This window comes from Colobus angolensis, unplaced genomic scaffold (assembly GCF_000951035.1).
Source record: "Colobus angolensis palliatus isolate OR3802 unplaced genomic scaffold, Cang.pa_1.0 Scaffold58, whole genome shotgun sequence".
NCBI classification, from domain to species: domain Eukaryota; kingdom Metazoa; phylum Chordata; class Mammalia; order Primates; family Cercopithecidae; genus Colobus; species Colobus angolensis.
In genome coordinates, this window is record NW_012119376.1 from 12,120,485 (window position 1) to 12,141,526 (window position 21,042).

General features: G+C 38.8%; 1 protein-coding gene and 1 pseudogene across 7 annotated transcripts in view; one reads left to right on the plus strand and one right to left on the minus strand.

Moving 5' to 3' along the window:
* EYA4 (EYA transcriptional coactivator and phosphatase 4) overlaps nt 1–19,398 on the minus strand; it is a 290,443-nt gene extending 271,045 nt beyond the window's left edge. For 5 of the 6 annotated variants that reach the window (XM_011962138.1, XM_011962136.1, XM_011962137.1 and 2 more), the window contains exon 1: nt 18,246–18,644. The gene's annotated coding sequence lies outside the window, so the exon portion shown is untranslated. Of the gene's footprint in view, nt 1–18,245; nt 18,645–19,161 lie in introns of those variants that run through there. The other variant, XM_011962139.1, reaches the window with a different exon arrangement.
* LOC105526202 lies at nt 3,494–4,382 on the plus strand (annotated as a pseudogene). The gene has a single exon (XR_001004048.1). The product of XR_001004048.1 is annotated as a 60S ribosomal protein L6 pseudogene (transcript).
* Nucleotides 19,399–21,042: the final 1,644 nt, after the last annotated feature.

Consider the following 21,042-nt stretch of genomic DNA (forward strand, 5'->3'; position numbering starts at 1 on the left):
ATTAAATGAAAGGTAGATATAAAATAGGTCATAGTGCAACATTATTTTTAAATCACTCAATTATAAATTGACATATTAATATAGATCAACATTAATGTATACCAAAGTATCACATTTATACCCAGATAAAAATGTAAAGGAAAACCAATTAACTGAAATAGAAATTAATGATGATAATCTTCAAAGCTGCAAGAAAGTGCCTTTGAGGAAGACCCTAGGCTTCTGTCTGTTTGCTTGTTTGTTGGAGACTAAATTATTCTTCAGTAAAGCTGAAGGGGGAAAAAAGACTAATGTTTAAGCTACAGGAAGATGTGGTTTGCCTGGTACTTGGACGTTCTTTGTAGAATCTACAAGTTCAGCTCCCAGGGGTCCAAATGCTCTTGGACCTGAAAAGCCCCCTGGGAAAGAACGCTCCAAAGGGAAGAGTTGGAAAACCATACAAGCAGAAACCAAGTCTGAGTCCTAAGTCTTGGGGCTGCAAGAAAAGAACAAGAGAACAAGCCAAAAAAAGTTGCCCATTAAACTCTCTACAGAAGGGGAGGAGGGCAGGTGTCATCACTATGTACTCTGAGGTCTCTGTTACAGGGTACTGGGCTGAGGGAAGTTGCTAGACACTTTCCTCACTTCAAATTACTTGTGACCCCAGAAGTTCCATCAAAAAGTGAGGTCTGACCCAGAGAAATCCTATTTGCTTTAAATATAACTCTGCAAGCTTGTGGAAAGAAATGAATTTGGTGAAGAAAGCGTGGGAAAATACTGGTTAAACTAGTAAGAAAAAGATCTCAATAAAAAAGAATTTAAAATGTGAGAACTGAAACTCAGGAAGATGGCAGAATGAGAAGCAGAATAATTTGCCCCCTCTCTCTTGATTCAACCAAATACAAAAACATCAGGTGGTAGAGATGTGGATACTAGCCCTTATAGTACTCTCTAAGAGTGCTATAGTTTTTCCTGGTCCCCACTCTATGCCCCAGGCATCTCCTCCAGGGCTTCAGCCAAGTTAGCTTCAGGTGCTGCCCATAGACACTGCTATGGCCCACACTTGGACAATTCAGCTTGGTTTTCTTAACGTCTTAATTTCTTTTTCATGATTGCAAAAAAAACGTAATGAGTTTCTTTCAAGCAATATCTAAGATACATATATTCAAAATATTTATAGTCCCTAAATCAAGACTGTATCATACAAAAACATTGACTCTTTCAAAATGCATGAATGAGTGAATGAGTGCATAAACAGGCAATAGTGCATAAATGCATGAATGAATGGATGAGCACATAAATAAGCAAATAAGGCAATACATGTCAGGAAATGGATAAATTACGTTTCATGAAGTTTCAGATTAAATCAGGCAAAGAGAATTGTTGATTTCTATGTCTGCCATGACTCAGTGTATAGCTTTGGGAAAACCTTGTAATTTCTCCATACTTCAGTTTCTCACCCTATAAAAGGAGTATATTGCTTGAAATTTAATTCCCTCACAGCAGTGAGAGTTTTGATTCAATGTTTATAAAACGCTTTTAGCTTCCCTGATTAATAGGCAAAATACTGTGGTAGTTTGTATAATACATTTTCCAAAAAGGATAAAGGTAACTGGGTCGAATCTGATGTAAAATAATACTTTACTCGCGAAATAAATATCAGTCATATTTATTACCTCTCCATTTCATTTGCTAAGTAATAAAAATTACTTCTAACAGAAAAAGTATCAAATTAATATTCAAGCCACTTGAAGTGTTATCATCATAGGTCTCACCTACGTTGGGGGAAGGAAAGTTGTTTTGTTTTTCCAGCCTACCCCACATGTTTATATGGTAAAGTCAGGAATGTCGGGCACAGTTTTGAAGGCCTCTAGCGTATTCATTGGTTTCTGGCATTCTAATGCACTCTACTCTTATAACCATAAAAGTACTCTTGAGTGCTTCTGGAAATATATAACAAATCCTTAATCAATTTAAGAGTGTTTTAACTGCATACATGAAATTTCTTGGGAGGAAAATATTAGCTATTCTACACACATACAGTACTTAAGTTAGCAAGAGAGTTCCTTCTCAAAGGCACAAAGCAGCTTCCCCATAGTAATATAATTTTCAGTTTTATATGTGTAAGTCCTATTGAATCCCTTAGAATAACAGGAAATTCTGCAGGAAAAAAACCCACAAAAATTGATAGCCATATTTATTCAATGCCAGAGGAATACATTAGCTATTCTGAGTTGGACTACTTTTTAAAGGCACTAGATAACCATTGAAGATTAATCAAAATCTTAACCAAAAACTACGAGAACTGAATATTCCAGAGACAGAATTTTCTACATATAAGAAACTAACAATAAAATCAACAGATTAATATACTTCATTTTAAAATTGTATCTATCAGATTACTTTAGCCAGCACTTGAGTAGCAATTTTCTGGATTTTGATGCATTAATTTTTATTTTCACATTAAACAGATTATGATAAGTAACAGATTTATAAATTAGTCATTGATACGACATAATTGATATTGTGACATGTGTAATAATATTTATCAACACATTGAAAATGGAGTAATGTCATTTATTATTTATACAATGTCTACACCTTTCACCTCTATGTTAAAAAGCTATCATAATATATGTAAGGTGCTTAGAACTGTACCTGGCACATAGTAGGCTCTCACTAGAATAATAATATATCATTCCTCATAAGTTCTCACGAATCACATGAGAGTTACAACCATTTCTCCTAATAATTCTGGCAAATATTTGATGGTACTAAGTAAAAAATGCAGTGAATATAATATATACTGATTTATTTCTTCCTACCATTTGGACTTAAGAACCATAAGTATATATAATATACATTCAAAAAAATGAATACTAACTATTCTTAATTGAGAAACTAATTATATAAATTATATGTATATATTAAATACACTACTATAACCATTCCTCTTAACCAGAGCACAAATAATTACAAGGTTCACTTAAGTTGAAATTTTTGCACCTGCCTTTGTGATAAAGATGAGAATATTATCTTAAAAGATGCAAGATTCATAAATCTTTTTTAAAAGTATGTAGGCACTTTCTATGGGAAATGCAAATACATATTTACCTATTAATCTTGCATCTAGAGGTTTGTCTACAGATATTTTTGGCAGGTGTACAAAGAGACATAAAAATCATCAGTGCAACATACTTAGTAATAGTAAAACTCTGGAAGCAATGTAAACATACACCAAGAGGGGAACAGTGAAATTATGAAACATCTGCATAGATTAAATAGAAGCACCCAAAAGCATATGTACTGATGTGGAAAAATATTCAAGATTCAGCAGATCAAAAGCAAGTTTTAAGGAAATCAATGACCCTATTGGAGTTAAAATGTAAAATGAAAATAAATCACATCCTCATATAGTTCTTACATTTACACATACATAGAAAAAAATGCCTGAAAAGATACACACCTGATGGACCGGAAGCCGAAACCTTAGTTCTCTTTCCCATCTTGCAAGATGGCGGGTGAAAAAGTTGAGAAGCCAGATACTAAAGAGAAGAAACCCGAAGCCAAGAAGGCTGATGCTGGTGGCAAGGTGAAAAAGGGTCACCTCAAGGCTAAGAAGCCCAAGAAGGGGAAGCCCCATTGCAGCCGCAACCCTGTCCTTGTCAGAGGAATTGGCAGGTATTCCCAATCTGCCATGTATTCCGGAAAGGCCATGTACAAGAGGAAGTACTCAGCCGCTAAATCCAAGGTTGAAAAGAAAAAGAAGGAGATTCTTGCAACTCTTACAAAACCAGTTGGTGGTGACAAGAACGGCGGTACCCGGGTGGTTAAACTTCACAAAATGCCTAGGTATTATCCTACTGAAGATGTGCCTCGAAAGCTGTTGAGCCACGGCAAAAAACCCTTCAGTCAGCACGTGAGAAAACTGCGAGCCAGCATTACCCCCGGGACCGTTCTGATCATCCTCACTGGACGCCACAGGGGCAAGAGGGTGGTTTTCTTGAAGCAGCTGGCTAGTGGCTTGTTACTTGTGACTGGACGTCTGCTCCTCAATCGAGTTCCTCTACGAAGAACACACCAGAAATTTGTCATTGCCACCTCAACCAAAATCGATATCAGCAATGTCAAAATCCCAAAACATCTTACTGATGCTTACTTCAAGAAGAAGAAGTTGCGGAAGCCCAGACACCAGGAAGGTAAGATCTTCGACACAGAGAAAGAGAAATACGAGATTACAGAGCAGCGCAAGATTGATCAGAAAGCTGTGGACTCACAAATTCTACCAAAAATCAAAGCTGTTCCTCAGCTCCAGGGCTACCTGCGATCTGTTTTTGCCCTGACGAATGGAATTTATCCTCACAAATTGGTGTTCTGAATGTCTTAAGAACCTCATTAAATAGCTAACTACATTAAAAAAAAAAAAAGATACACACCTAAGTATAAAAACTTATCATGATTTGCAGAGATTAAGAAATGAGTAAATACACTTTTTACTTTAAATATAGCCATATTTTTTAAACCTTTTAAGAAAGTATAACATATGCACAGTAAAATAAAATACATAAATCAAAAGTTGATCGCTGATGAATTTTTTATTGAATAAACACTTCCACATGACCAGCAACCAAACCAAGATAAAAGACATAATCAGCATTTCAGAAGCCTCTCTCTTGCTCCCTCTGGTCATTCCTCTCAAAAGTAACCTCTATCATCTCTGTTTTAATATGTTATACAAAGTATGAATTATTTGTATTTTTTAAATAACAGATTTTTAAAAAAAAACTTGCTTTTAGCAGCATGAATTTCCCTCTCTGAATATCAAATACACTCAGCAATTTATTCCAAGATATCAATTCAAACTATAACCTGAGCTTTTACAGTGGGCCAGGCACTGAACCAAGTGTCTTTCCTGCATGAATTCAATTATTCCTTACAACTCCATGAGGCAAGTACTGTTATTATTCCCCATGTACACATGCTGGAACTATGGCTTCCAGCCACTCAGAAAATTACATGACCAAAGTCACATCACTGATGAGTGGCAGAGCCTGGATATACACAAAGGTAGTCTGATTCCAGCTTTCTCAACTCCTCGTCAGAAACAAATAAAAATAAAGTGGTAAGATACAGAGCTGGGAGCATGAAGTGTCCCCAGCATGCAGTTCTCTTTTTTTGTTGTTTTGTTTTGAGTAAATGACTTAAGGTCTTAAGGTCACATAATACAGCATCTCATCTGCAAAATGGAAGGGTTAGGCTAGATCTCTCTTCTGATCTGATGATCTGACTCTGATAAATAAAGTGACCCACTAAAGCACAGAGCAAATATGCTTTGTCATGATGTAGTGCACTCATGTACTGTACTATGCTCAAAAATGACCCATACAAGAAAATAAAACCACAATTTTTGAAACTATTGGAAACAATAAATTTAATTTAATGTTATTTTTGGACATAGGAGGATTTTCCCCCCTAAATAAGCAAATTGGTGGTTTTTGAAGGGTCTTGCTCATCTTTGTATGGAAAATGCCTAAAAACAAACCACTAAAAACTAAACAAAATTTTTTTCCTTCTTCAATTGTGCCTGAAAAAAAATGATGTAACTTCCCTTACCAAAAGGCCACATATATTTTTAATAGATACATCTGGGATTTTGGGTCCCCACATTTTGAAACACTGACACAAACAAATACAGAACATGCGTTCTCTCAAATGAAATCTATAATTCTGAGGGTTAAAAATTCTTCAAAATAACATGAAATCGATCTCAGCAGAAGTCAACCAAAGAGATCAAGGTTTGTTTCTGGAGAAAACTAGAATTATGAAGACCATAAACCTCAACTAGAAATCTGTCTTATAAATTTCAGTTTATTGAAAACACCACTGTATGCTAGACATACCTTTCCTTCCACTAGAAAATCAGTAATACTTTGGTACAAATGAGGCTTTAAATAAGTTGGAGTAGAAAATCACCAATAAACCAGCTTCCATGACCACAAGCAAAAGAGAACCAGTTTTCCAAAAAGTAAACAGGATTCATCCTTTGTAGATGTCTGGTTTGAGACCTATGCCCTTTAAAGACATGCATGGAACAGTGCAGTTACTTAATTTCCATCTATATCCCCAGGTGTTGAGGTTACAGAGGGAAAAAAGATATGATCTCTCCCCTCTGTGAACTCAAAATCTCTGTAGAAGACAGACACATATAATGAACACCAACACACTGTGCTGTTATATTAATAGTCCAAATAAAGTGCTATGGTATTACACGGAGGAAAGAATTAATTCTGCCTGAGCCTTAGGGAAGGCTTCACAGAGGAGGTGACATTTGAGCTAAGCCTTGAAAGATGAGTAGATTGGTTTTTTTGTAGTTCAGGTAGGCAGCAAAAGAGCATTAGGCAAGTAGGTTAAGGGAGTTGGGGCCATGGAGGATAAGGGTGGTGAGAATATGCCAGGGAGAAAAAAAGGAAGTGACTGATGGCATTATAAGAAATAAAACATTCATAAGTAAGTCTTACCACATTAGGACCCACTATATGAACAATCAACCTGAGAAAGGAGATATGTGACTTGAATTCTCTGTGGGGTTCCTTGATTTATGAACCCAGGAAGTGCTCATTTGGAAAAACAGAATCTCTGGATTTTTGGCCGTTCTCCAGTCACTAAAGGACTACTAGGCTTCCTGTTCAATATCTGGCATAAAGTGCCTGGATGGACCTGTGGTTTGCTGTGCCTTCTTTGGACCTCCTGTCCATGAAAGAAGCAGAACTCTCCTCCACCATCTGTGATTTAAACCCCTGTCTTAAATTCTCCGTGACACTCCCCGAGAATGACCCCCACCTGTCATTGGGCTGCCCAGCACCCACTTTATCTCTCTGCTAACAAGCAGCTATGCAGGGTCCTTCTCCACCTAGGAAACAGAAAAATATTTTGGTCAAATACAGTATGCTGTATTTGCAGCCACTCTGCCACCTAAGCACACATTTCAAAATTAAAGCACAAATCAAAGGAAGTGAGAGAGAAAGAGAAAGACAGAGAAAGAGACAGATTGTGTGTGTGTGTGTGTGTGTGTGTGTGTGTGTATGTGTGTGTGTTTTCAAGTACTTCTACCCTGCCTACTTGGGCATCAATTAGTAAATGATGTGAAATCTCTAGGTTCGTCTGACTGCTTCCATGATTATCTACCTAATACAATTAAAGTAAAACCACTAAATTAGACAATGCATATGTGTGGAATTTCAAGTACCTTTGCAAATTCTAACAAGATAAAAATTATCTACTGCTTAGAACTCTTAAGAAAATTGGTCTAATCATATATTTATACTATTAATGTTTTATATTTCAGTATAGTTTTGAAATTCAACCCAAAACTCATACGGGAAAAGTTATCCTCTCTCACTTTATGTGAACATTATTGTTCCCATTTTGTTCTTTGCGAGTGATTTTTGAAATGTCTTTCATATACGCTTGAATTATGTAAGGGTAGTGCCCAGACAACAGTCATATTTACTTACATCAATTATATATCAATTCATAGATAAAATGTATCGGTCAACATCAAACCCATAGAATGAAAACATAAAAGTTTGGATCTGAGAATTCACGAAAGAGAGTTTTTACATGTAATATATTCATTTTTACTTTCTTCCAGTTGTACAAATGTTATTAACTCAAGATCTTGAACCTGTGGTTACAACTGAAAGCTAAACATACTTCTTTTGAAAAGTTCTCATTACAAATGAACAAATGATTTAATTCATTAAGTATTTTAATATTGAGCAGTTGTGATTATTGGTAACTTTACCCTTTCTAACACTACAGACTTAATAAAGTAAAAGTTTCTTATTACTGAATATTTACCCACAGAAATGGAAAGGCAATGGTTATTATTTAAAAATAAATCCAAAGTATCCACTGACAAGTAACAGGAAGAACCCACACATAGGCGATTCAAATAAATATTTACTTCCTATATACTCTCTCTCAGATATTGTTACTCCCACTCACATATTATTTCCAGAAAAGGAAAATATGCTGGAGATGGTCAATCTGTGTGAAGCTTATCTGTAAATCCCCTCTGTGGAAAGTTAATCTATCAACACAGACTAATGAGAATTGTTTGACTTCATGTTTAAACTTGGGAGGAAGGTATTAGGATTCTCCACACTTGACTGGAAATAGAACAATCCTCTTATGCAGAGCCCTCTGAGTTTTTTGACTATATCAAATGATATTACAATCTGCTTAGGTTACGGGTTCTCAAGAAGAGGCAATTTTGTTTCCAGAGAACACCTAATAGTGTCTGGAGACACCATCATTACCCAGGGGAGGGAGGGTTCCTGGCATCCGGCGACACCACTAAGCATCCTACCAGACACAGGACAGTATCCCCTGAATAAATTATCCAGCCCAAAATGTCAATAACCACTGCTTGAAAAACTCTTATTTAAATATACTGAAGAATTCAGGTACAACGTCAATATTATCATTTAAAAAAATATACAGATACACCTGGTAGCGGTTCCAGATAAGCTGTAAAAATGAGACCTTGACAATTAATACTGTAACTTTCCTTTTTCCTTCAGCCCCATCCTGCCACACTACCATTATATCTGAATCCAAGGACCCAGTGATAAATTCTGTAAGTAGAGGTACTAATAACCTCCTACTGTCTCTCCAAAGTAAGAATCATAACAATATGTAAAGTTACCTTTTAAAAAGTTTACATTGAGTTCATCAAGCCCACTACTGAAAACTATACAAATTCTCATAATTGTACCTTCAGGCTAAAAAAAAGCAACTGAGGAAACTTAAATATTGGCTATAAAGTACCACCATTATACAATGTGCTTAAAATTGCTTAAAGTAGTTGAGGAACCACACAGATTAAAGCTCTAAAGAAATCTGGATTACTGTATGTGGAAATATTTAATAAAAGAAATACTACTGCACAATGTAAATGGTAAATGCCAACTGCTGAGCACCTATAGTGTCTTCTCTTAAGGCTCCAAATACAACCTCGGATTTGCCAAGGACCCACAGTATCTAATTTATACTTGGACTGTTGGACACTCCACTTATGCTCACCAATCCATAGCCCCCCAAAAAAGACCTTCGGCTCTAAATACCTCTGGAACATTTGGGGGTAATCTAATGAAGGATACTCAATCCTAGTAATAATAACTGATGCTCATATCAAGCACTACTCTAAATATAGTTACATATATTTACTCACTGAATTCTCATCAGAACCTGTGAGGCATGTTCTGTTACACATGAGAAACTGAAGCAAAATCCATTTCAGTAACATGTTTGATGTTACAAACTCTTCGATGTCAGAGCTGAGGTCTGAACCCAAGTGGCCTGGCTCCATATTCTTTTTCTTTTTTTTGTGAAATGGAGTCTCACTCTGTCGTCCAGGCTGGAGTGGTGTGATCTTGGCTCATTGCAACCTCTGCCTCCCGCGTTCAAGTGCTTCTCCTGCCTCAGCCTCTTGAGCAGTTGGGATTACAGGCGCCCACTACCACATCCAACTAATTTTTGTATTTTTAGTAGAGATGGGGTTTTGCCATGTTGGTCAGGCTGGTCTCAAACTTCTGACTTCAAATGAGCGGTCTGCCTCGGCCCCCCAAAGTGCTGGGATTACAAGTGTAAGCCACTGTGCCCAGCCCCCATATTCTTTCTACTTAGTCACTGCACTATAAGAAGAACTGAGTCCCTCAGATTTCAAGTACTATGAAATTACCGTATCTCCAGAGATTTTCAGGATCCTTGGCTTATCCACCAGATCACTGACTTCCCAGTGGTAAGAAATAAACACACTTCTACATTCACATATACATACATATAACCTAGGTCTGGATTCACAGCTGCAATTCTACTGGGTTTATACCAAAAACCCCTGAGGTTGTTCTTGAGGTATTCTCACCTTGTAATGGTCACTGCCCTTCTCACTGTTCCCAGTTTCAAGTGGGGGATGTTCAGTGTCGCAATCTCTGCTCTCATTCCCAGTCCCTTTACTCATTCATTCAATGGGAATATAACAACTACCCACTGACTATATGTCCAGCAGTGCACTGTGCATTAGCGATACAGAAATGACAAATACAGCTAATCCTTCCAGTAAATTATCAGCTTAAAGCAGGATTTAGACTAATGTAACCTATTACATTTCAATGTGGCAAGACCTATGTTAAATGTAGAAGCTGGATGCTTTGGGAGTAAAGAGAAATAAACGTCCATCTCAGACTCTGGAGGTCAAAGGAACTTATCAGAGGAGGTAACATTTTGCACCTTAAGTCTTGAAAAAGCAGCAGAAAAAGATATTTGCAGGGGGAGAGGGGTAATGTTTAAAAGCACTCCATGCACAAAGAAATGAAGTGGAAATGTCCAAGGTGTAGTTGAGAACTACAGTTCTCCATACAGCTGGAGAGGAGAGTTGTGAGTGGGGAGTAAGAGATGAGAAGAGTAACTTGAGCAAGGTTCACAGCATGAAGGGTTATCTTCCCTGCACAGAATTTTGGAATTTGCCCTATAGGCAGCAGGCAAATCTTTTAGGGAATTTTAAGTCCAGGAGGGACCTAATAAAAATCATGAACAAATGTGGTTGAATATCTTAGGGATGGGAGAGAGTGTCAGAGACAACTCCAACACAGTCCAGAATGGGCCCCCAGGAGAGGCATGAAGATATGATAACTATACTTGTTATGACAAAGACATTAACATGAACAAGCATGTATAGGACAACTGTCCACCTAAAGCTAATTAGAATACCTGATGATTAAACCTGTGACCTTGGTTACAACAATTATCTCTCTAAATATTCCTAGGAATGGTATGTAAAACTATAAGAATACAATGAAAGCACCAAAGTCTTCAAAGCTATGCAGAGTAGAAAAGAACTCTATCCATCCCACTCTAATTTGCAAGTCTTCAGCAACACTGATAATGAAAAAGCATTTAACAAGCATTTACCAAATACCCACAACTTTGCTAACCATTTTCATGACTGAAACCTTTAAAAACTAAAGTCAACAATTAAAGGAAAAAAACTAGACCTAAATTAAAATTCTTCACGGGTCAACTAACAACAATAACAGTATCATCATCTTATCAACTAAAGTTAATGCAAAACAAACAAAAAAAAAAAACCAGTAGAATTGCAGTTCTTGACAGGTTTATTGAGGTTTGCACGCTTAAGTTACCTACTAGAAGTATTGTTTGAGATTACTAGGAAACCTGCAAAAGGAAATCTGAATGTGATTCACCCACTACGTGATTAAATTTGGCGAGAATGACTTGAGTCATAACCATACATGAATATATATTTGCTTTCAAATATAAGTGAAAAGAATTAGGTAATGTAGAGATCTGTTGATTCCCCCAAGTCATCACCACTTTCAACATACTGAAAACATTAAGTTAGAAATAATCAATCTCTTAATCAGAACATTCGGTTCTTTTCAAATCTTTTAACATTAGGGAGTTCAAAGTCAGAGGTGAAATATAATGAATAGATCACTCCATTGGGTATATGCAGAGGTCTGTGAATTGTATATATGACCTTGTGGATAATGAGCCCTCCCGGTATGTGGTACACCTACTTGATTAGGAATAGAATTTCAAACTCTGTGCTATTGCTTTTGTGAGTAGAATTAAACTTAATGGCACATGAATGTAAATTTTTATGATTTAATTGTAGTCTTTCACAAGAAATGTCCCTTTCATTTTAAAAAGAAAGGGGGAAAGGACAACCGAAACAGTAGCAATAATTTACATGAAAATCTAAAGTCATGTCAAGTTACGCCACTGCTGGCGTTTCTTCTTAAAGTCTTTAGAGGAGGAAAGATGTTCTAATTAACAAAGTCAACCTTTGCGGGTACAAGCCGTTTGTGCCTCATTCAGACCTGTAACTACACATAGGGAACATTTTGATCAGTTTTAATTTTCTCAGTGCTCAAGCGAAATTGAAGATTGGTTAATAAGGATACTCAAGTTATATAAGTGAGAGTAGACACATCTTTCTGCGATATATCACACTGGGAAATATTTTATGGTATCTGACAGTCTGATTTTTAGTGACGCCACATGAACATGTTAGAGCAGGTACTCTGAATTAACCCCTTTTGTCAGAAGACTCAAATTTTTTTGCAGCAGTTTCCATACACTGAAGACACTTAGAGAGAATTCCAGAGGCGGCCACGGTGAGAGGGTACTGTTGGTGAGTCATTCTCAGGCCACCTACATCCTGCTTCACCCAGAGCAGTGGCACATTTCTCTACTGGCATATCATCAGCTTCCACGTAAATGAAAGGATCCGTGGCTGAGTATATAAGTAAATAAAAAAAAAATAGAAAACCACTGCTTCAGTGGAAAAATACTATAAAATTATAAAACAGGTTATTAACAGCAAAACAAAAGTGTTTACCTAGAGAAAACCTTACACATGCGATAACCAGATAAACTGAATGTATTTCCAAAATATGGGTGTCTCTATTATAATTTAAACCTGCCTCCAGAAGTCCATCACGCACTCTTTAACTCTTCAAGCCTTATTAGTTGGTTCAACATAAATGTGCAGATTTGAGATTCAAAATCAGCATTAAAACAACAAAATACACAAACAAAAAAAATACAAAGTTGGTAACATTTAACCAATTTGGATAAGGCTTGAAAAGCAAAGGAAAATTCTACATGTGAGTTAAATATTTAAAAGATCTGGTCATAAGTTCTTGATAACGGGGAAACATTACAAAATATAGCATTTCTCCAAATTCAGTCATCTGCTGTCCAGCCTTCATGACTGTGGTTGTTTCGGCCATATTCTTGTTCACTGTTACTTAATATGTTTCTTCAGACACTTAATTTTTTTTCTTTGACTTCAATACTTTTTTTGGTCTGGTCTCAAACTACATAGCCCATGAAATTACAGGTCTAATACAAAATTTAACAAATGTTTCTAATATCCAGTTATCCTTACATAACTATACAAATATTATTAAAACAAAATGTTCAGGTACCACCTAAAAATGGTGGTATATGACTGATGGAAGCAAGTGTCCAGCACATGCTTAAGGATAAGGGTGCTGGCTTCATACTGGCGAGTTAGGATCCTGGCTCCACTGTGCTGCATGACTGGGTCTCAGCTTCCTTATCTGTAAAATGGGAATAACAAAAGTACCTAATTTACGGCATAGTTAAAAAGATTAAAATTAGCTAATCCATATAAATGCTGAAAACAGTGTTTTGCATGAAATTCCTTAGTAAATGCTAGCTATGATGTTATGATGGTAAGAGTGATTAATATTATAGTAACAATGACAGTCAAATTGCAATTATCTAAAGACTAAAGTGACCACTTTATTTAAAAATACACTTTAGGATATAAATATACTGAAGAAAATATGCTCTCATATTTGATATCTACATTAATATATGCCTTGGTGATATGAAAGCTATTCCACATTGGTTTAAAGCAATTTCGCTTTGAAAATATTCATGTGATAATAGGAATCAGACTTTGCCTAAAAATCATAACCTAAATAAACTACCCATTCAGCAAAAAAAAAAAAAAAAACTAAAAAATTCTAACACGATAGAACATATAGGTCTTTCTGCTACAGTCCAAAAGTACATTAAAATAAAATTACTTACTGTATATAAATAAAAGCTTTACAAATATGAACATGTTGTATTAAAACATTTCATATTGGGAAAAAAAATGAGAATTTCTGGTATTTTAGAATGGTGTCTTTCTTCATCATTCATGCACTGAAATCTCAGGGTAAGAAAAGGGCCAGACCAACTTTGAAAGGTTTCAAATATCAAACTATACTATTGTGTCAGTGCCCTAAGATCAATTAGCACCTTTCAATGACAAAAAAGGTTACAGTGAGACTCAGAGGTGCACTCTCTGAAACTGTCTCAAATCACTATATAAATGTGGTTTTGATAACACAAAATGGTTTCTATTTTAAATTAATCAGCTTCATCTCTTTTTCTGGAGGTGTGAAAGGGGTTAGGGGAGTAAGAATAGTGGTGTTCATTTTCAGTATCTCTTTACTAATAACAACACGGATGGAGAAACACTAAGAATGACAAACTTCAGGCGTAAAATGACGCATCACCAAGGCATATATTAATGAACAGCTCCACAAGCAATACTGAGTGATGGTAATGTTTACAAAGTCTTCAAACTTCTTAAAAGCAATCAAAGTTGCCTGTACTTCTTTTGAATGTGTAACTCTTGCTCATTTTCTTCCACTTAAGTTCAAGCTAAATGATGCCAAGTTTGGCTCCAAAAATGATTTTAATGAATATGCAGTGTCCCCTTCATTAAAACACATCTAATATATGTAATATTACATATATTGCATCTCACCCATCTCCAGGGCAAATGCCTGAAACAGCATGTCATTTCATAGTTTAGCAGGAAAAATTCATGAGAGAAGCAGGTACACTCCAATGCCACCCCATTCCCCCGGTGTTGATTTCCTTCACCTAGTAACCATTGTAATAAAATCCCCCAACTGTATTTCTGAATATAATTAGTTTAAGATACTCTACAGGGAGGCACGTTTTAAGAGTTTAGCATTTAGTACATGTAAGAATAATATCCATTTGGAAAAAGAAACTGTCAAGATTATATTCTCATTGAAAAAAAAAAGAAGGTGTTTTGATAGAGGTTTGTTCAGCTCTTCAGTGACAGGATTCAAAACGTTTCCTACTTTTGATAGCACGCTTTTCTATTTATTTCTTAAATGAGTGATCTGAAATATTTACAACCAGACAGTACCTAATTTTAGGTTTTAAGTGCTTTAACAGCTCCATGAAATATGATCAGCAGCTGCAATACAGAACTATGGTGAATAAACTCCTTATAAAGAGGGGCCTGTTTTTACTGAATGTCCAGTGTTCTTGCATTTACCTAACAGAAAAAAATGATAATTAGAAAGCACCATAAATACTTGCATTCTTAAATTACTTAACACTTAGAACTAAGTATTGAAAAAGATTATCTCCCCTCTTCTCGAAATCTGTATAAAACCTGTGAGGTTTTGTGGGGCAAAATAAGTTCGATTATTTGAAAGTCAGAATGTGAACTTCCTAACATTCTAACTTTTTATAACAATAGTCATGGTCTTTCTACCATTCTACCTTTCTAAATATTCTAAATAATCTAACTCCAATGCATAAAATTTAAAAATGAAATATCAAGCCATATAAATATATTTTTAGACACATCAGTCGTTTAGAGCTTGCAACAGAGATTGAAAACATGAAATTGGATACTCTATTTCCCGTGGCTATGTAAAATTTATTTACACCCCAAAGTACAACATAAATAAAAAGGAAACTCTTAGAAATGGAGAACTTGTTTTTCTTTTTTTTTTTTAACCCAAAGAGGCTTATTGAAAGAAAAAAATATATATAGCAAAATGACAAGTAACTCATCTGCCAGTCACCCCTCAAAAAAGAAACTTCTATGCAGACAATTTTTTTCTCCAGCTTCCAGAAACCCTCTAAAATTCAGCATCTATTTTTCTTAACAATTAATAATAATGATTATTCCTTTTTATACAATCACTCCTTTTTATACAAATCTTAAGATTTCTAAAATTTTAAAACTTAAGCATACTACTTAAAAGAAAGGTTAATGGTGAATACATACATATATGTGAAACGTTTTATTTTGGAAATGAGAAATTCAATTTCAAATATTCAATAAACACTAATAAAAAGAAAATAACTGAGCAAATCTTATTTTAGTTATAATTGTGAACCAACCTGCAGTTACAATGGTCTTTAAATATTGAAACATACTATTTTCAGGAAATTTACAAAGGAAAACAGGCTTTTGAAAACCATATTGATTTTAGACCTTTACTTCTTATGAAAGACAAGTACATATCCCTAATAATCAGAGAAAGGAGCCGTTTTCAACAAATCTAATTATGTTGCTTTCAAAGCTGTAGCTGTCAAAGGTTTTAACATTCTTGTACAGTCATTTCTAAATACTGGTTTAACTTTGAATGACTTACAACTTTTAATCAGGTGGAACAAACTATTTTACGGTTTATAACAATAAATGTGGGTGTAGTTATATCTGCTTTCGATATTGTTGCCATAAAAATCAGATTCTGGCAGTCTTGCTCGACACAAAACAGTTCGTCTCTTGTTACTATTGCTTTTTGTTTCTTGGGATAATGCTATTTTTAAAAATACACAAATGTCTTTGAATACAGTCTCCTAAAACGCTCCATATGACGTATCAAATATTTTTGGGGGGATTCTCTCCCTGCCCCCTCTAGTTTTTGGTTCTTCAGGTTTAAGCTTGCCAATAACATTTTGAAAGACCAAAAAAAAAAAAAAAAAGGCACTCATTCTACTTAAAACCAAACTGTACCCAGGAAAGGAATTCAAGTACAATCCTTTCCCTAAGGTTTTCAAAACAAAAACAACGCAACAAACAAACAAAAAAACCATCGTCAACTTTCAATCCTGTCAGTCACCTACGTGTAAGTGAAACTTCAGAAGCTGATGATGGGGAGCCCGCGGTTGTTAAACGCTCCTAAGACTCCCACCTAAATCCTGCAGGAGCCCGCACTGAAACTGACAAACACCCCAGGGTTCACAAAGTGGCCGCAGATGAGAAGAGGAACAAAATGCCATATTCCAGGAGATGTATTTCGCTCCAACAATTACGTTGATCCCAGGGTGCCAAGCCAAAAGGGGCAAGGGAGAAAGAAAACTGTTAAGTATGAGATCTTAATGTGAAACCTAACCTGTTGGTTCTCTTAGGTATCAGATTTTGGAAGTGTCTGTAATGACAGCCAGGAAAGCAAACTAATGGCCAAGGGCCCACTGGGTTTGAACACCAGACTCCTGTTACCTCCTCACAGATCAAGTACACAACACACACGCACACGGAGTTGCTCCACGTGGAACTGCTCTGGAACCAAAACACACTCCCGGGCGCTATTCTGCACCTTGGCAGAAAGGGCAGAGGGACCTGCACCTTCCTCCCCTGCCCTCAGGTTAAGATTCATGAATGACTCTCTAGGCCCGCTCGGGACGGCGGGGAAAGGCGCAGGGGACGCGGTGAGAGAGGACAGTTTCCACACCACCCTCTCGCACACACTCTCACCCCAGGCGCAAACCCGTTGTCTTCATAGGAAGGAGAAAGAGGGGTGGTGGTGAAGGGAGACACTGTCCCCGCAAGCAGGGAAGAGATGACGAAAATTAAATCGCGCTCTCCGCTTTCGCCCCAGCTCTGCCACCCAACTCGGTCCGCAAATTCCCTAATCGCTCCGAACTGTCCAGAATCTCGCAGACAAAGGGAGAAAACTCTTTCCAGTGCTACCAAACGAAAGTCCGGCTTGCTGTGCGGCGCAGAATAAAACAAGCACACACACGTCTACTTCCAAACCCCGCTTCAACACGCTAAAAATCCAAACCATTTCAAGTCCCAAAGCCTCCCCAGACCCAGCAGGCTTGGAAGGAGAGAAAAACCTGCTCTCCTCAGCCAGGTCCCTTCCTTTGGAGAAGTTATAAGCCTTCCATGGCACCCGCTACTCGAGCCAATGAACGCGACTGCTCTGACAAGGCGCTTCTAATTTCACCGACCCTGGCAAACTGCAGGAGACATTCAGTCCACGCCACATAAAAACTATTAAAGTGGGATCGCCGCAGTCGAAAAGCCCGATCAGTGCCTGGAGATTAGAATGCGAGCCTTTAAAGTACACACGCACCCGGCACCGGGAAAGCCCAGGCGCCTGTGACCCTCCGAGGGACTCTAGGTCAGCATCTTCGCGCCTGGACCATCTAGGGGGTCATCAGAAAGTAATACACGTCATAAGAAAGATTTGGGGGAGACCCCGATGCGCGCGCCTCTGCCAGGTGGAGGCGGGGTGCAGGTAGAAGCCGCGCGCTGGACTGCTGGATGAACGCCGTTACGCGCAGGCTCCGCGCCGACCCCGGAAGGGACAGGCAGGCTCGGAAGGGACCCCTGGGGCGTGGGGACGTCTTCCAGGGCAGACAGCACCGCTGCGGTCCGAGGGGCCCGGGCCCTCAGGCGTGGGGCACCCGGCCTCCAAGCGCCCCCCGGGGACGCAGGCGCCCATACACCGTCCAGCTGCGCGTCCTCAGTCCCCATCGCTCGGCGTCCCCGGCAGAGCCTCGCGCACTTTCCCGGAAAGTTTGGGGGTTCTCCAAACTCAGGCTCCCCGGGAGCCCTGGGGCGGGAGTTAGAAGAAGGGGACACTCACCTCGTCGCCCGGTCCGCCTCGGGTTCCCGAAGTATCTGTCCCAGCCGCGGTTCCGTGCGTCCGTAATTAAGTATTTATTCTCGTTCCTTCCAGTGTCGAAGTTTCCCCTTCGCGCTGTGCCTCTGGTGAAAACAGGACATCCCCTTCGGCCACCCCACAACAAATAGCGTACACAAGCGGGGGAGAAGCGGGGCGGGGGGAGAAGCCGGCTCCGAGGGGGAGGAGGAAAGGAGAGGAGCCAAAACTCCGGACTGCGACAGGGGGGAAAGGAGAAGAAAAGAAAAAGAGAGAGCGCGCCCAGCCGCCGCGGTCGTCACTCCCTAGCTTTTCCCGCACCTCTTTCCCCCTCTCTAAGGCAGCAACAACTTCACGTGGACAGGATGGAAGTTTTGCGCGGAAGCCGGGAGCGGCCGCAGCGTGCGCCGCGCTGCGGGCAGCCTCGCACTTGCGCACGGAGGTGGGGCGGGGGCGACGTCGTCGCCGGCTACTGCGGGCACTGGAGGCCGCCGGGGGCCTCGGGGTAGGCCGCCAGGGACGCGGGGGGCGGCGGCGCTCGGGGAACCCACTCCGTTTTTATTCGACCTCGGGTGACTGCCTATTGTCATGGTTTGCGATCTCGCGTGGGGACCGCCCAGGGCGTCGGGGCCCTGGATGTCCCGGGTGGCGCCGCCGTAATCTCCGTGCCCTCCGCGCCGCCCCCACCCCGCCCCCACCCGGGCGGACTCGAGCGGCTGCAGTCTCCAGGCTGAGGGGAGGGACCCGCGACCGCGCTCTCCTCGCTGGGTGAGAGAGCCACTGTCGATCCCCACCTGCTTCTGTGGGGCAGCCCCCGGAATTGCCTGGAACTAACTCTCTTGCTACCCAGTTCCCCTGTGCAGGCCACTGCGGGCCCCCTGCCGGACTCCTTTCCACTTACCCCAAGGGAGGAGACAGAAGGGACTTCGCCTACTTGCAACAACGTGAAATAAAATCCAACCCAGACCAGACTGGGGCGCTTTTTCTGACGGGAGGAAATACCCTTTTCCGTGGAGATATATGTTACGAAGGACTAAGCAGTCTGGGGATAGGCTGTGCTGGAAAGGGCCTGGGCCCCTTCCAGTGCTGGGTGCAGGTATAGGCATCCCTCCCAGACACCCAAAGGTCAAGCAGCAACGACTTACTTCCAAGGCGGCGTCAGAGCTTCCCTAGGCACATTGCTGAAATGACATTTCGTGCCTAAGCCTTCTGCGCATGCATTACGCGCCCACACAGGATTTACGATTCTATACGCACACGTGTGTATACCACAACCAGGGGACACAGCAATGGTAGCACGGAATAAATAATCCATAAATTTCGCATCCATTTAATCACTTCTTCCAAAAACTTATTGTCTATTTTAGCGGCACCTTCTTTGTCATATTGATAATAAATGTTTTAATTTATTGATAAATCACTGAGTGTCAGTCATTGTATTGGTCACTTATGGTACATGAGTTCATTTAATTTCCATGGCAACTCTGCAGTGGTCAGTATTAAGCCGGTAAGAAAGATGAGGAAACCAAAGCCCAAAGAATCATGAGTGACTTTTCCAAAGACAAATCCAGTGGTCTCTAATTACAAAGCCTGTGATACAACAACGTCTACATTACTTTAGGTGTGGTCTAAGAGATTATAGATTAATTCATAGAAATTACTCCCATTCAAAGAAAGTTTAGTTTTAATATATTCACTAAGTTACGTTCTGAAAAAAAGTTCAGAAAAAAGATTTCATCCTCTACTTTAGGTTGGTCTTCTGCAACTGATATGAGCACTGTCCAATTTAAAAGCAGTATCAGCACTGAATACTTATGGTTACAATTTATTTTTTAATGAGTGGGGAATTATCTACAATGCTTAAGAGGCTCTAGAAAAGGTGGTGTTGTAAATTTAGAATAATAAAGGCAGTCGTTGCTGCTCTCATCACTTACTGGGTGTTCTTTCCTGCAGATTTATTTTGGAGGGTGTAGGCATTGCCAGGCATAATGTTTCCTTTTCTGGTTCTCAAGGTAGAAAGGGTTCTGGCAGTGGGGTTGGCACAAAGGGAATTTGGAGCATGGTTGAGAGCACAGTCTGGCCTAACGAGGAACGCCAGTTAATATACACTGGAGAGAAAAATATCAATGGACAGATTTAATTAATTTTGCAGGTTTATTTTCTCCATTTCACATGTGAGAAAACAAAGGGCTCAGAATTTTTAGAAGCTTGCTAATAAATGGTAGACCTGAGTTTCAAGGCAGCCTTTATTTGAGTCCATATTCTTAGTCACTGCGATGCTATTATTAGTATTAATCGTGTTCAGAAAAATAGTAATTCTTTTTAATGTGTAATATGTTACAAGCCAAATATGCAATTTAAATGTTTTGTGAATCATAGTGTCTAAGAATGTTCTGTGGCTATAGCAAATATCATGTAAGGATTAAGTACAATGATGAATTTAATACTGTCCAAAAAGGGAACAACATTTTGAATTTCATTTTGGCATAAAACATTATGTGCTAGTTTCACCTATAAATAAAGGTGGGAGATGCATAAAATAAAATAAAAATTCATACTTTAGCATAAATATAGGGTGGGTTTTCTTAGCATGTTTCTTTGTACCCTTCTAAAGTCAGATTTTTCAGTTACACTGACCTTGCCTTCAAGGTCACTTTGCTCCTGCATGGATTTTTATACATCTAGATAAGAATACATGCACAGAAATTATTTTTAAAATCCAGAATAATATATTAGTTATTTGACTTCATATTACTACCTTCTAATAGTTGTCTTAAATATA